Below are 15,260 nucleotides of genomic sequence, written 5' to 3'. Positions count from 1 at the left end.
GTTCCATTATGTGTAAAGTTAGACTGTTTATGTGAAATTTTTTTCATTTGTGAAGGTAGGCCTATATTGCTATAAATTTCCCTCTTAGGACAGTTTTCACTGTGTCCAATAAATTTGGGGCAGTTGTGTTTTCATTTTTGTTTGTCTCAAGGTGTCTTTTGAGTTTTTCCTTGATCTCATTATTGACCTATTTATTATTTAGTAACATGTTATTTTTTTCTCCATGTATTTGTGTGCTTTCAGTTTTTTCTTGTAATTGATTTCTAGTTTCCTACCATTGTCATCAGAGAAGACACTTGATGTGACTTTTAATGTTAAATTTATTAAGACTTGTTTTGTGGCCTAACGTGTGACCTATGTTGGAAAATGTTCCATGTGCACTTGAAAATAATGTATATTCTGTTGCTTTGGGGTGAAATGCTCTAAGAATATCAATTAAATCCACCTGGTCTAGTGTGTCATTTAAGGCTTCTGTTTCCATGTTGATTTTCTGTCTGGAAGATCTGTCCACTGGTGTCAGTGAAGTATTAAAGTTTCTTACTATGACTGCATTACTGTTGATCTCTTCCTTTATATCAGTCAATATTTGTTTTATATATTTAGGTGTTCCTATGTTGTGTGCATAGATGTTTATTATGGTTATGACCTCTTGTTGGATTGATCACTTTAATGTATGTAGTGATATTCTTTGTCTCTTATTATACTCTTTCTTTTAAAATCTATTTTGTCTGATATAAGTATTGCTACCCCCAGCTTTTTTCTTGTTTTCATTTGCATGAAATACCTTTTTCCATCTTTTATTTTCAGTCTATGTGTGTCTTTTGATCTGAGGTAGGTCTCCTGTAGATAGCATATGCATGGGTTTTATTTTCTTATCCACTCAGATTACCCTATGTCTTTTGATTGGATCATTTAATCCATTTGCACTTAAAGTGATTATTGATAGGTACATAGTTATTGCCATTTTATTATTCTTATTTTTGATGTTTTGTTTTTTGTTTCCCCTCTTCTTCTTCTTAAAGAAATCCTTTGAACAATTCCTATAATACTTGCTTGGTGGTAATGTATTCTTTTGGGTTTTTTTTTTTTTTGGCTTGAGAAGCTCTTTATCTCTCCTTCAATTTTAGATAGCTTTGTTTGGTAGAGTAATTTTGGTAGTAGTCCCTTGTTTTTCATCACTTTGAATATTTTCTGCCATTTTCTTCTGGCCTGCAAGTTTTCTGTTAAGAAATCAGATGATAGTCTTATGGGAGCTCCCTTGTAAGTAACTAGTTGTCTTTCTGTTGATGCTTTTAGAATTCTCTTTGTTTTTAACTGTTGCCATTTTAATTATAATGTGTCTTGGAGTGGGTCTGTTTGAGTTCATCTTGTATGTGACTCTCTTTACTTCCTGGGTTTGTATATCTATTTTCTTTACCAGGTTAGGGAAGTTATCACTCATTATTTCTTCAAATAAGTTCTCGATCCCTTGCTCCCTCTCTTGTTCTTATGGTACTTCTATAATGCAAATGTTGTTATGCTTGATGTTTGATGAGATAAGTAAAGAGTTGACAGGAGTGGGCTTCTGAGCTGGCAGGATGGGACAGGCAAAGAGTTAACAGGAGCAAGCTTGTCAGCAAACAGGAATAAGCTTAAACATTAATCACTTGGCTCTGAATCCCCTGGCTATAACTGCACCTGCAAGCTGACAAGTAACTTACATCCATCATAGGTGGGAACAGAACAGTTCCCAATTGCAACAGCAACCCCCTGCAAACCAACAAACACCCATCATAGATGGGAACAGAATAGCTCCCAATCACAACAGCAACCCCCTGCAAGCTAACATCCATCATAGATGGGAATAGGACAGTTCCCAGGAGAAGACAATTGTAATGACAGCCCTCCTGCAAGCTGACAGGCACTCTACATCCTGCATGAAAAAATATAAAACTGCAGCTAATCAGAAACCTGCTGCAGCTGTCCCTATCGGGTTCTGCCTTGGCAAAACTCCCTTTGCCAGTATTTCTCTTACCCCTCTGTCTCAGCAGCTCTCTCTATCAGGTTGCCCTGGTAAAACTCCTTTTCTCAGTTCCAAACAGAGTGCTCTCACTCTCTCTGCCTTTTAATAAACTTTTTCTTGCTCTTGTAGAGTCTCATGAATTCTTTCACATTCTTCAAACGACCAGAGGTTAATTCTACACCAATACAATGTTGTTGGTCCCTTAAACTAGCTTCATTTTATTTATTTATTTATTTTTGTTTTGATTGGGTGTTTTCTGCTACCTTGTCTTCTAAATTGCTGATTTGATTTGCTGCTTTATGTAGTCTGCTCTTGATTCCTTCTAGTGTAATCTTCATTTCTGTTTTTATATTCTTTATTTCTGACTCGTTCTTTTTTATGGTTTCTATGTCCTTCTTTATGCTTACTATCTCTTTTTTGAAGCTCTCATTAAGTTCTTTAAGCATTCTTATAACCAGCGTGTTAAACTCTGTCTATGGTAGGTTGGTTGACCCCAGTTTTTTCTGGGGGTTTCTGCCATTCTTTTATTTGGGACATGTTTTTTTGTTTGTTTGTTTCTTCATTCTGGCTGCAGCTCTGTTTGCTTCTATGTCTTATGTCTCTCAGTCTTTGCTGGGTGGCCTTAAGTAGTGTGCACCTGTGTAGTCCAATGGTGCAGTCTCCCTGATCTCCTGTGTGTGTGTGTGTTCCAGCAGTGTCCCTTCAGTGTGTTGTTTGTGTTCTCCTGTTGTAGTTGAGCCTTGATTTCTTTTGGTGCATCAGTGGGTGAGATTGACTCGCAGGCTGACTGTGAGGATTGTCTATGCCCACAGTGTATGAGCTGCTGTGTGTGGGCTGACCCCTCAGAGAAAAAGTTACGCCCAGGCTCTTCTGCCTGTTGAGACCCCCTTTTGGATGTGCTGTTTGTGGAACTAACCAGGTAGTGCTCTGGTATAATCTGAAGCTGTCTTCTGGGTATGTTGTTTCTGGTGTCTCTTGTGAGGGGCTCCCATGCAGGCCAACTTCTGCCTTGCTGTTGCCAGCCCATGGCTACCTGGTAGGAGCTATAAAGCTATATGTGGTTGGCTGCTGCCTGTGCTGGACTTGGAGGATTGTGGAGGTGGCCTCACTGTGAACTGAGGCTGGCTGCCACCAATTGGGGGCCTGAATCTGTTCAGGAAAAGGCACAGGCCCCCTAGGCCTATTTCCACCTGCAAGCTTCCCCTAGAGCCCAGCATTTGAAAGAGCTTTCTTAGGTGCATGGGCCAGTCTGGCTGACCTGGTGTTAAGTGTGCCCTCAGCAATGCAGCACTAGCTGGATGGGGTGGAGTACCAGGAAATCACAAGATGTGGCCAGTGGTTTTCACAAAGTTAATGAAGATTCAGTTCTTATGCCAGTGTCCAGCCTGAGATCATTTTGCACAGTGCCCCAATAACACTGCAGCCATCCATCACTTGCTTCAGGCACACAAATTTCTGAGAGGTTCCCAACAGTGGCTGCAGCACAGGTTTTGTGTGATTGTTCACCACCAAATTCTCCCTGAGCCATCATGGACTGTCCATGGCTGTAAAAGCCCTCCATGGCTTGTGGGGTGGGAGTGGCCACCTAGGCACCCAGATTGCCCCTGACAATGAAGCTCTAGGTAGGCAGGGCAGAGTTTCAGGGGCTAAGGCCTGTGGTCAGTGATTTGTACAAAGTCAATGCAGTGTTGGTTCTCACATTGGTGCTACGTCCATAACCACCCTGCAAAAATGCTCCAAGAACACCATGGCCAGCCACTATGCACCTCAGTCTTGCAGGTTCCCAAGAGCTGCCCAAGAGACACTGTAGTTCAGGTCCTGTGTTACCTCCAGCAACAGACATTTCCTGGTTCACCTCAGGCTGTCCATCTGCTGCAAACAGGCTTCCACAGCCTGTGGTATGGAGCCAGAAGCCCAACAGTCAAGAATTTCATGGGTGATGTACCACCCGCTGTGCAAGTGGTGGGGACCCAGGGCATCATCAAGGCAGTGTGCCCATGCTGGATTCCACCAGGACAATGGGATCTCACAATTGGCTCTTTAGGGGAGGACTTAACACTGAAAAAATGGTGTTTTCTTATAGGCCACACATGTGTCAGGCTCCACATAAGACAACAATGGCTCTTGTCCTTCCAGCTCCCATGCTGAAACCACAAATCTCAGTTCTTCCCCACCCATCCCTGGGCCTCCCAAGCTGCTGCCCCTCCACCATAGACCAGGTGAGTGCCCACAGCAAGTGAGTCATGTGCCGGCTCTACAAGAGGGTGTCTGTGTTTCCAGCCCCGTGGGAAAGGCAGACAGAATCCTCACTGATTTTCACTGTCAGATGCCACGGGAACGCCTCTTCATGGCACAGGACCCTTGGGTTGGGGAGCCTGGCATGAGGCTGGGACCCATCTTTCTTTAAGGGGGACCTCTGCCACTGAGGTGTCCCCCCACAGCATTCACCCATTCTCTGTGGGTTTCGAGTCAGCCTGTTTCATGTCTCTGCCCCTCCTACTAGTCTCAATGTGACCTCTTCTTTACATCCTTAGTTATAAGGGTTCTGTTCTACTAGTGTTCAGATGATTCTTGAGGTTGATTGTTGTGTAATTTATTTGTAATTTTGGAGTGATTCCAGGATGCACTAGGCATAGCGTTTACCTCTTCTTGGACCTCTTGGACCTCTCCTGTGCAGGCCTTTTAAGAGCACTTTTGGGTTTCCAGCCACCTACCTTCTCACTCGGATGGATGGACAGAGTCCTCACTGATTTTCACTGCCAGATGTTGTGGAGGGACTTCTCTTTCTGGCCCAGGACCCCTGGACTGGGGAGCCCAGTGGGTGTGGGGCTGAGACCCCTCCCTCTTCACAGGGGACATCCACTGCCAAGGTCCCCCTCCCAATGTTCAAACACTACTTATGGGTTTGATTTGGGTCAACACATTTCATGTTCCTGCTCTTCCTACCAATCTCAATGTGGCCTCTTCTTTACATCCTTAGTTATAAGGGTTCTGTTCAGCTAGTCTACAGATGATTTTTGAGGTTGGTTGTTCTGTAATTTATTTGTAATTTTGATGTGATCCTGGGAGGCAGTGGGCAATCTGCCATCTTGGACCGTCTCCTCCTGTGGTTCTTTCTTTTTTTTTTTAAAAAAAGATTTTATTGGGGAGTTGGGGGAGGGGAACAGTGCTGGGGAATCAGGGGAAGGGGAACAGACAAGTTGTTGTCCTTTTGTTCTTCAGTCTAGTTGTGGAGAACATTGCTTCACACGTTGCCTATGTTGGTATTATCATTGCGTTCTTCCGGACTGAGGCAGATTGGTCACTGGCCTCTGGATGGCCACTCACGGCGGCTCTTGGCAGCTCACACTGGCTGCCAGCCACTCACGGTAGCTTATGGCAGCCTACTGCAGCAGGGGCTGCAGCCTATGCCATCACTGGTGACTCATGGCAGCCCAGTTCCAGATAAAGCTGTTGTTCAGCATCTTAGCTATAGAGGGCAGTGTCACTTGCCCTCATATGTGGGATCCAAACCGGGGCCTGCTGTTCAGAGCTGGTGTCCCAAGCCAGCTCTTAACCAACGCGCCACTCGGCTGGCCCTCCTGTGGCTCTTTAATGTGTCATGTTCTTATGCCAATTTTATTCATTCAAAAGATGTTTACTGAACACTTACTAAGTACCAGGCTCTAATCTATATGTTGCACAATGAATAAGATCATGTTCCTACCATCATGGATCTTGCATTCTAGCTGAAGAGGCAAGAAATAGACATATAGACAAATAAATAGGATACTATTAAGTAATGATAAATGCCATGGAGGAAAAAAAAAGAGGAAAATAAGACAGAAAGAGTATGGAGTAAGGAGGAAGATGCCATTTCAGCCATGAGGTCAGGGAAATTCCATTGAGCAGGTGACATTTGAATTCAGATCAGCAAAGGCAATGATTCTGGGACAGGGCACTCCAAGTAGGAGATAGAAACACGAAAGCCCTGTGGTGAGAGCAAGCTGAGCATGTTCTAGAGATAACAAGAAGTTAGTGGCACTAAGTGTGGTAAAGGAAGGTGTAACCTCACAATGCTTTTGGGTGTATGTAAGAAAAATCCAAACTCAGATTGACTCACATAATAAAAAATGTATGATCTACTACTTCAGGAAGTCTTGAAATGAGTTGGCTCTGGAGTTATGTGATTGAGAGTCAGACACATCATCAAGAACCCAGAACATTTCCATCTTTCTGCATTGTGTTGCTCAGTGGTGATTGCTTTGTTATGAGAAAAAAAGCAAGATGAATGCCACAGCTTTTAGGGGTCAAATACAAGCATGAAAATATTTAGAGGTAAAAGAGAGAACTTTTCTTTTTGGTACACCTCTCCTGTGAAAAATCTATCTCAAAATCCCGGGACACTTCTCCATAAGTTTCACTTGCTATATGCTATGATCTAAATATTAGTGTCCCCCAGATTCATATGTTGAAATCCTAATGCCCAGTATGATGGTATTAGAAGGTAGGGGCCTTTAGGAGGTGACTAGGTCATGAAGGAAGAGCCCTCATTAATATCAGATTAGTGCTCTTATAAAAAAGTGATCCCACAGAGATGTCTCATGCACTCTGCCATGTGAAGATACAATGAGAAGACTGTGACCTGGAAGAAAGTCCTCATATGACCATGCTGGCATCTATATATCAGACTTCCAGCTTCCAGAACTGTGAGAAATAAATTTCTCCTATTTATAAGGCACTGAGTCTATGGTATCTAGGTTATAGCAGCCCTAACAGACAATGACAGTATACCAGGCTATGTTCTTGTTAACCTAGAAATAACAGTGAGAGGTAACAAATATTTATTTGAGATCCATAATAGCTATTTGGGAATAACTGACTATTAGTAGCCCTAATAGTGTTTTGATTAGGAGACAAAGGCAATAGGTATTTATGAAAAAGGGAAGGAGAATAATTACATCAGTAGAAGGAAGGCATTTCTATTGATGCAGATAACATCATATAGTGATATTAATTCTAAACAATGTTTTTATTATTATTAGTTTCAGGTGCACAAAACAATGTAATAGACATTTACACCCCTTGCAAAATGATAACTCCCTCCCCCTATGTATTGGGTTGTTGGAAAAGTCATGGCACATTTTTGCAATGAAAAACATAGAAAATACATTATGACTTTTCCGACAACCCAGTACAACCCCTCTGACGTTGTATATAGCTGTTACAATTCCATTGACTCTATTCCCTACGCTGTATTCCACATCCTGTGACCATATATATATTACATTGTAGTTGACACCATTATTATTCACCTTCAGCTTCAGGTGTAGAGCACAGTGGTCATTTTAGGGAGAGCCCTTCACGGACAGTGTAGGTGCCTAAACAGTGTTTTTAATTTTCAGTCCAGTAGTCATAATAACTGCTTTTTTATTATCTTTGCAGTTCTTTAAAAAAACAAGGTAAACTTTGTTTTTCCTAAACAAAATAATCAACCTAAAGGTTATTTTCCCCTGCTTTACCATTTCAACTACTTGAGACATAAGATATACAAGGCAGTTCCTCTGGCAGCTCCAGCTACATTTTAAAGTGGCTTCATTCATATTATTTACATGCTCCTTCCTGAGTCAGCAGGAAGGGAAATTGGCATACAACAGTACCTCTGTGAGTTGGATGTTTGGTTGGCAACCACAATGCTCATGGTAGGAAATGAGATCGGGGTGGTAGGCAAGGCGTGGCTTGCATGGAAGAATAATATTTTGCTAACTTCAATGGGAAGCATTTGGAAGTTTAAATAGATAGTTCAACACTTTCACTGTGGAATGGAGGGTGGGCAGAGATGAAAGTGGTCATGAAAAACTTTTAGGTTAGGCATAAGAAGATGGTGCAGTACTCTAGAGAGGAGACGAAAATGCAGGTTAGGATGGAAGCAACATATGTGGAAAGGTATTCTATTTAGGATATTTTTGAGTGGAGTGTAGAGGACTTGCTAATGTGGGAGTAGCAGGGTGATGAAAGGGAAGAACCAAAAAAAACTTCCAGAGTTCTGGCCTGAGCAACTGGGTGGTAGTGATCACTGACGTGTGGGACACTGGCAGAGGGCAGGGTTTGAGGGTCAGAAGGGTAGTTCAGTTTTTAATTGGTTTAGTTCAAAATGCCTATTAGACATTATCCAAGAGGTATCAGGAAAATGGTTCCAGATTTGTGTAGGAGCTCAGCTGAGAGATGTGGGTGAAGAGGTTGGGTAAAAGCATTTACAGCCCTAACAGTGGGTGAGATTGGCTGGAAAGAGAGAGTGTAGACAGGGAAAGGCTGAAAACCAAGAACCAAACCCTGGGGAACTAAAAAAATTGGAGGTTAGGAAGAGGAAGACAGCATAGCAAAATGTATACAAAAGAAAGAGCCTGGGGGAGAATGAGAGAAAAACAATCTTTCAAGAAGCGAGCAGTCGGGCCGGCCGAGTGGCATGTTGGTTAGGAGTTGGCTTGGGACGCCAGTTCTGAGTAGCAGAGCCCCAGTTCAGATCCCACATATGAGGACCAGTGATGCTGCACCCTCTACAGCTAAGATGGTGAACAACAGCTCAGCCTGGAGCTGGGCTGCCGTGAGTCGCCATAAGCAGTTGTCCAATGGCCAGGGAGCTACCGCCTCAGCCGGGAAGAGTGAAATGATAATACCAACATGAACCAGCGAAGCGATGTCCTCCACAACTAGACTGAAGAACAAAAGGATAGCAACTTGTCTATTCCCTTTCCCTGATTCCCCAATGCTGTTCCCCTCCCCCAAATTGCCCAAAAAAAATCTTAAAAAAAAAAGTGAGCATTCATCAATGGTTTCAAATACTGCTAAAACAACAAGCTTTATAAAGCAAATAATAAGGCATAGGGTTGGGGATTTTTAGGTTACAGGTGACCTTAAAAAATCTTTTCTTGGAGAAATGGGAACAAAATTCTTATAAAGAGCATGGGGAGAAAGTGGGAAGTGAAAAGTAATATGCAATTTTTTATCAGTCAAGGTTTGATCAAGGAAGCAGCATCACTATGTGTGATGTGGAAGAACAGATTCATTGTAGGAAGTACCTTGCAGATTGGGAGGAAGTTGGGAAGTGAAGATCTGGAGTGTCTTGGAAAATGAGAGGAAACTCACTACAGGCCACAGCAGGGAGCTAGCTGTTGAGATGTCTGGATGGCTGTTGCCTCTGGGTCTAGTAATGGCCCAGCAGTCAGGAGAAATGTTCCATTCATTAGAGTTTCCACCTCCCCTCCCTCTTTGCTTGATGTTTTCTAATCATCCTTTAAAATTCCACTCAGGCATTGCTTCCCTCAGAAGCCTTTCTGAATCCTTCCTATGCACTTCCATCTAGCTGTGTTGACCTGATGTCCTGTGCTTACCTTTGTCATAGCATCTATCCCGTGGGCATCCCTTGGCATAGCTTCAGGCAATTAGTAGGTGTCCCCAGATGTTTGCACAATTGACTTGATCTCTGTTTCTCTTAGGACCAGGAACTACTTGAGTGCAAAAACTATGCTCACTCTATAAATATACAAAAATGCTGACTGAAAACATGGATTAAATGAATGAATAGGACCAGGAGTCTGAATAACTGTGGAAGGGTTCTGAACTTTATGTGTTATGTATTTATTATCCATTACTTTTTTTTACTTATGCTAAACATCCCCTTGATGCTCACAGTATGCCCCTTTTTCCAGAAATTCTGGGACTTTGTGAACATGTTCACATTTGGTTCCTATTACCCTTTGTGATATTACATATTTTGATCATTTGTGCTCTGTCATGTCATCATTTTCCCAAATTATTCTCATATGAAAGTTTCTCCCAACACTTTAATTTACCTCCTTGGGATATTTCTAGTTTTGATATGCCATTCTTAATATGCAGTAATATGAAATGATATGGCAATGGAGATGCAAATATATGATAATGCTATAGAAGCTTGAGATTTTGCTTTGGGTAAATTATGGAGAGATTTGTCAAAGAAGTAACTTATAAATTAATTATGCTAAGTGAATATATTTAACTAAAGCAAACTGCTTAATGTTGTTCTAACCTTGTAGGGAGCAGACATGCATCCTAAGTCTCCTAAAATAGGAACAATTTCTCTTCTAGTCTAAGAGTCTCTGAAGATTGCTCTTTGCACCCAGAGTTTCCTAATGTCATAGAGGAAACAAAGGCCTTTTCTGTGATCCTGAAGTGCCAGTTTGGCCAGGCAAAGACAAAGCGACATTTAAATAAAGTCTCCAGACATTTACTTAGCCTCAAAATTGCTTTTCCAAATATGTTCATTGTGCAATACCAAAGATCTTCAAATGTATTTCTATAACTGGCTCCAATATGCCTTATGTTGTAACTTTTTGTTTTTGTCAGGGGAAGGGAGTTGGGAAGGAATTAGTTCTGTTGTTTTTTCCCCTTCCAGAGAACTGCCAAAATAATTTTGACTCTCCCAGATGAAGTAAGTTTTAAAATTGTGGTCCTCCTGAGGTTTGTTTGGAAGAAGACACAAGCAATTCTGAGAAACCAGTGGTGAGGGCTGCCAAGATGCTTCATTTCCCTGGCTGTTGCTTCTGCTTCTTGCATCAGGGTCAGTGTGAGAACAAAACCACAGTCTGCAAGGGTTGGAGAGGCTTGTTTAAACACTTGTCCTTGCCCACCTAAAAGCCTTCTGCCTCACTCAGCATCACCACTTTAGTTTGCTGATAGTAATCCAATTCCAGAGTTTAGAATTTGCTCCAGTGGTTGGGATCTCATTGCCTTTTGTTCTTCCCCAGGGTGAGCCATTTATCCTAGTTGGGTGGCACTTGGGAAATCCGGACGCATGCTTGACTTAGGCTATTTTTGGAGGTGTATTATTTCCAAGGAATTGGAAATTGCCATACCATAACACAACATCTCTCCATCCTGGGATCTGAGATAGAAGGGAAAAGAATGTGGCAAAAAGCTGGTAAGAGTTATTCAGAAGTTTTATAAAAACCATAGAATTTCAGAGCTGCAAGCCACTTTTAGATAGAGTTGCAGAATAGAAGGAGCAAAAATAACTGAATCAGACTGACTTGGAAGGCCCAGGGCAGTTCAATCAGTATGTGCCAACCCAAGATGCCTATACAGTCAGCCTCTTGATGTCCCTATGGAGAATGGGTAAAGTGACAATTTTGAAATGTAATTTAATTGATGTTCAGAAAACAGAAGTGAAGTACAGCACCATGGGAACACCTTCCTAAATAATCACTGCTTTACCAGTTCCAGAAGGTATGAATATTTAGCCACTGAGTCTCAGTTTAGTCATTTGTAAAATGGGGTTGTTGTGAGAGAAATGAGATCATATACCGAACAATGCTAGATGTAGCAGGTGGCTTTAGTAAGTGCATGTATTATTATCATTATTTTAAGCAATCCTTTTATTTGAAAAATAAACACACCAAAGCCCAGAAAAGTTAGATAATTTTCCCAAGAACACATAGTGTTTAACTGGCAGAACTGAAGAATAGATCCATTTCTCCTGACCTTCAGAGGAGTACTTTTTCCTATTTAAGCACATTGAAATTCAAATTTTTTGGGTAAGTCCTCATGAAAGAATAAAATGAAACATTTTGATTAAAAGTTTTTCATGATTGTCTTTGTAACATCAAAAAATTTTTAATGTGAAAATGAGAGGTTTTGTAGGTGAGCTTCTGCAGGCTGGAGGCAGTGGATGGGCCTGCCTGCCAGGTTCTGACATCATCTGTGCACTGTCCTTGTGGAAATCTTTTATGAGATTTCCCCTTAAGTCTCTTTCCCTTGTGCAAATTTGTGCAAACCCCTTAAGTTTGGTGCTGGAAACAGGAACAAAATCCCTATCCCTGTCCCCAAGTTGTTTATTGCTTCCTGGGGAAGGCAGATTAGGAAAGAAATCATTGATACATAGCTTAATAAACTCTGTGATTGATATTAGCAGAGTGGAGGACCACTTAAGCCAGCTGTGTGTTTTTGGGGTTGTCAGGAGCCATTAGCTCTGCAATGAATCTAGGAGACTGAGGAAGAGTTGAGCATGTAAGGAAGGAGGCCAGGGTTTGAGTTTGGGCAGAATAAGAGAGAGGAGTGTGGAGGTGGAGATTAGAGATAAATATGTGTGCCAGAAGGAGCGTGGTGTGATGGACCTGTGGGGTCCCTGAGTAAATGGTGAGAGATTAGGCCAAGAGGGAGTAGGGCCTGAGCTGTTGTGAGGAATATGGGTCAAATCCTAAAGGAGAGAAAGGGTTTTAGTCAGTGTGCATGTGTTTGTGATGGTCAGATTTTTGTTTTACAAAGATCACTGGCCCTTACTGAGAAGGTGAATAGGCGGAGAGCAGGAGTGGAGCTGAGGGAACTGAAAGTTATAGAGCCCCCAAAGTGGAGGCAATAAGAAGGCAGAAAGAGAAAGGGACACTTACAGCATGCTTTTCTTAGGTCTTGTGTATGGTGAGAAGTCAGAAGACGCTGCGATGGCCTCAGGTTGGTGGTTTGGACCACCCAGGCTCAGCGATGCTCCGTACTGAGGCACAGAAACCAGGGTAGATATAGGGCCCTCTCCCAAAAAGAATCCATGCTTCCAAACTGTCACTGTCTTCAAATTGTTAATAATTTTATCTTTGAATTTGTGTTTTCTAAGTAAAGTCCAATGGCACAATGGAGTAAGCAGGGGTAATCTAGGCCATTCCTTGCCTCCCATTGACATATAATGTTTGAGATGGCTCAGAGTACAGAATTTCAGTAGACACACTCAAAGTGAGGACAAGATAAGTGATTATAACAATGACTTTCCAATCAAACCAGAACTTGCTGAGAGCTCAGAAAGAAGGCAATGGTGTGTCAGGAAAAATGAACAACTAAGAAACTCTATTTTATCCTTTCTTGCTCATGTTATTTCCTGTATTTGCTGAAAATGATGACATTGAAAAAAGGGAAAGTTCTTCCTATTCATCAGAAAGCTGAAGGTAGAGAGAGAGAGTTGGTAGAATGTGCACATGTAAAAAAGCAAAATCAAAAACAGCTCACCTTGTTTTGTGCAGTATTTCCACTGTTTTGGTAAGAACAAAATACATGTACAAGCTACAAAATGTGGATTGTGCGATTTCTGTGATTTTACATATGAGTTTAATGCTCCTGTACCTGCATTTAAAACTGGCATTCCATAATGTAAAGATGAGCCATAAAATTCATGCTAATGATTAAAATTATAATTTTTTTTACCTACAACAATTTAAAATAGCAAATAACAAACACCATGACAAGTCAAGAGAGAGAGAGAGAGAGAGAGAGAGAGAGAGAGACTGTAAAGGAAAGGAAAATCTGAATATCTTGGTTCCTTAAAGGCACTTTCCTCTGCACTTTTCATATTTTACTGGTGGCTGCAAATTATGTAGCTGACCTTGAATAGACAGGTTGGGGAAGGAAAGATGAAGCATTTATGTTTTGTTTGTAGACATGTTGATTTTGAATTTCTGTGGTCTTGATTTTAGGACAGAAGACCTAGTTTTGAAGCCAGCAGCAGTGTAGTTGACAGTTGGAACCTGGGCTGGAATTATTCAGATGCATGTATAGGGTGTGAGGCTCAAGTCAGGAACTCAGAGATGATGGTGCTGAGGGGTTGGAAGGAGAGCATTGCACTGGATACTTCAGTCTACTGAAGAGACAGCTGAGTTGAGCTAGAGAATAACCTCCATGGAACTTACAGGAGGTTAGCCTGATTCTCAGTCATCAACATGACAATCTACTGAAGATTTAATATTGGGCTTCCTCTTTATTCTTTTATGAAGGAAATAGAGGAGTCTCTATTGAACACAAGTACCCATGTCCTGAGTAAAGTATTGCCTTACCTACTCCAGGCAAGGAAGTAATGTTATTCAGTCACCTGGAAGTGACTAGAAGGTAAAACATCAATTATCATTATAAATTCATTTGTTGCTGTACACTTAGATTGCTTCCATATCTTAGCTATTGTGAATAAAGCTGCAATAAATGTGGGAGTGCACATATCTCTTTGAGATACTGATTTTATTTCATTTCAATATATAACTAGAAGTAGTAGAATTGCTGGATCATGTAGTTCTATTTTTGATTTTTTGAGGAACCTCCATATTTTTTTCCATAGTGACTGTACCAACTTACATTCTCACCAATAGTGCACAAGGGTTCCCTTTTCTCCACATCTTTGCCAACATTTGTTATCTCGTCTTTTTAGTAATAACTATCCTAACAGGTGTGAGATGATAGCTCATTATGGTTTTGATTTGCATTTCTTTGGTGATTACTAATGTTGAACACCTTTCATGTATTTATTGATAACCTATTTGTCTTCTTCTAAAAAATGTCTATGCAGAACTTTGCCATTTTAAAATCAGGTTATTAATAAATTTTTTCTGACAATTGAGTTGTATGAGTACTTTATATATTTTGGATAATAACTCTTTGTTAGATACATGGTTTGCAAATATTTCTCCCATTCCTTAGGTTACCTTTTTAATTTTGATGATGGTTTCCTTTGCTGTGCAGAAGTTTTTTAGTTTGATGTAGTCCCACTTGTTTAGTTTTGTTTTTGTGGCCTGTGGTTTTTGTGTCATATTCAAAAATTAATTACCAATTCCAATGATAAACTTCTTACCTATGTTTTCTTTTGGGATTTTTTATGGTATTAGGGTTTAAATTTAAGTTTTTAATCCATTTTGAGTTAATTTTTATGTATGGTGTTAAGATGAGGGTCCAATTTCATTATATTTTTATTTGCATGTGGATATCCAATTTCCCCAACATCATTTATTGAAAACACTACTCTTTCCCCATTGTGTATTCTTGGCACTGTTGTCAAACATTAGTTGACAATATACGTGTGGGTTTATTTCTGGGCTCTCTATTCTGTTGCATTGATCTATGTGTTTACATGCCAGTACTATATTGTTTTAATCATTATAACTTTTAAAGATGAATAGATAAGGAAAATGTGATACACACACACACAAACACATACACACACACACAAAATGGAATGTTGTTCAACCATTAGAAAGAAGAGAAACCTGCCATTTGTGATGACATGGATGAACTTGAAGGACATTATGCTAAGTGATAAAAGCCAGATACAGGAAGAAAAATACCGTTTGATGTCATTTATATATAGAATCTAAAAAAAGTCTAACTCACAAAAGCAGAGAGTAGAATGGTGGTTTCCAGGGGCTGTACGATGAAGGAAAATGGTACAAATTTTGTCATAAGATGAATAAGTTTTTTTTTCTTTTAATTATTTTTTATT

Source organism: Hipposideros armiger, unplaced genomic scaffold (genome assembly GCF_001890085.2).
Source record: "Hipposideros armiger isolate ML-2016 unplaced genomic scaffold, ASM189008v1 scaffold_343, whole genome shotgun sequence".
Lineage (NCBI taxonomy): Eukaryota > Metazoa > Chordata > Mammalia > Chiroptera > Hipposideridae > Hipposideros > Hipposideros armiger.
The sequence above is the reverse complement of the archived record's forward strand: the minus strand, read 5'-3'. Positions refer to the sequence as shown.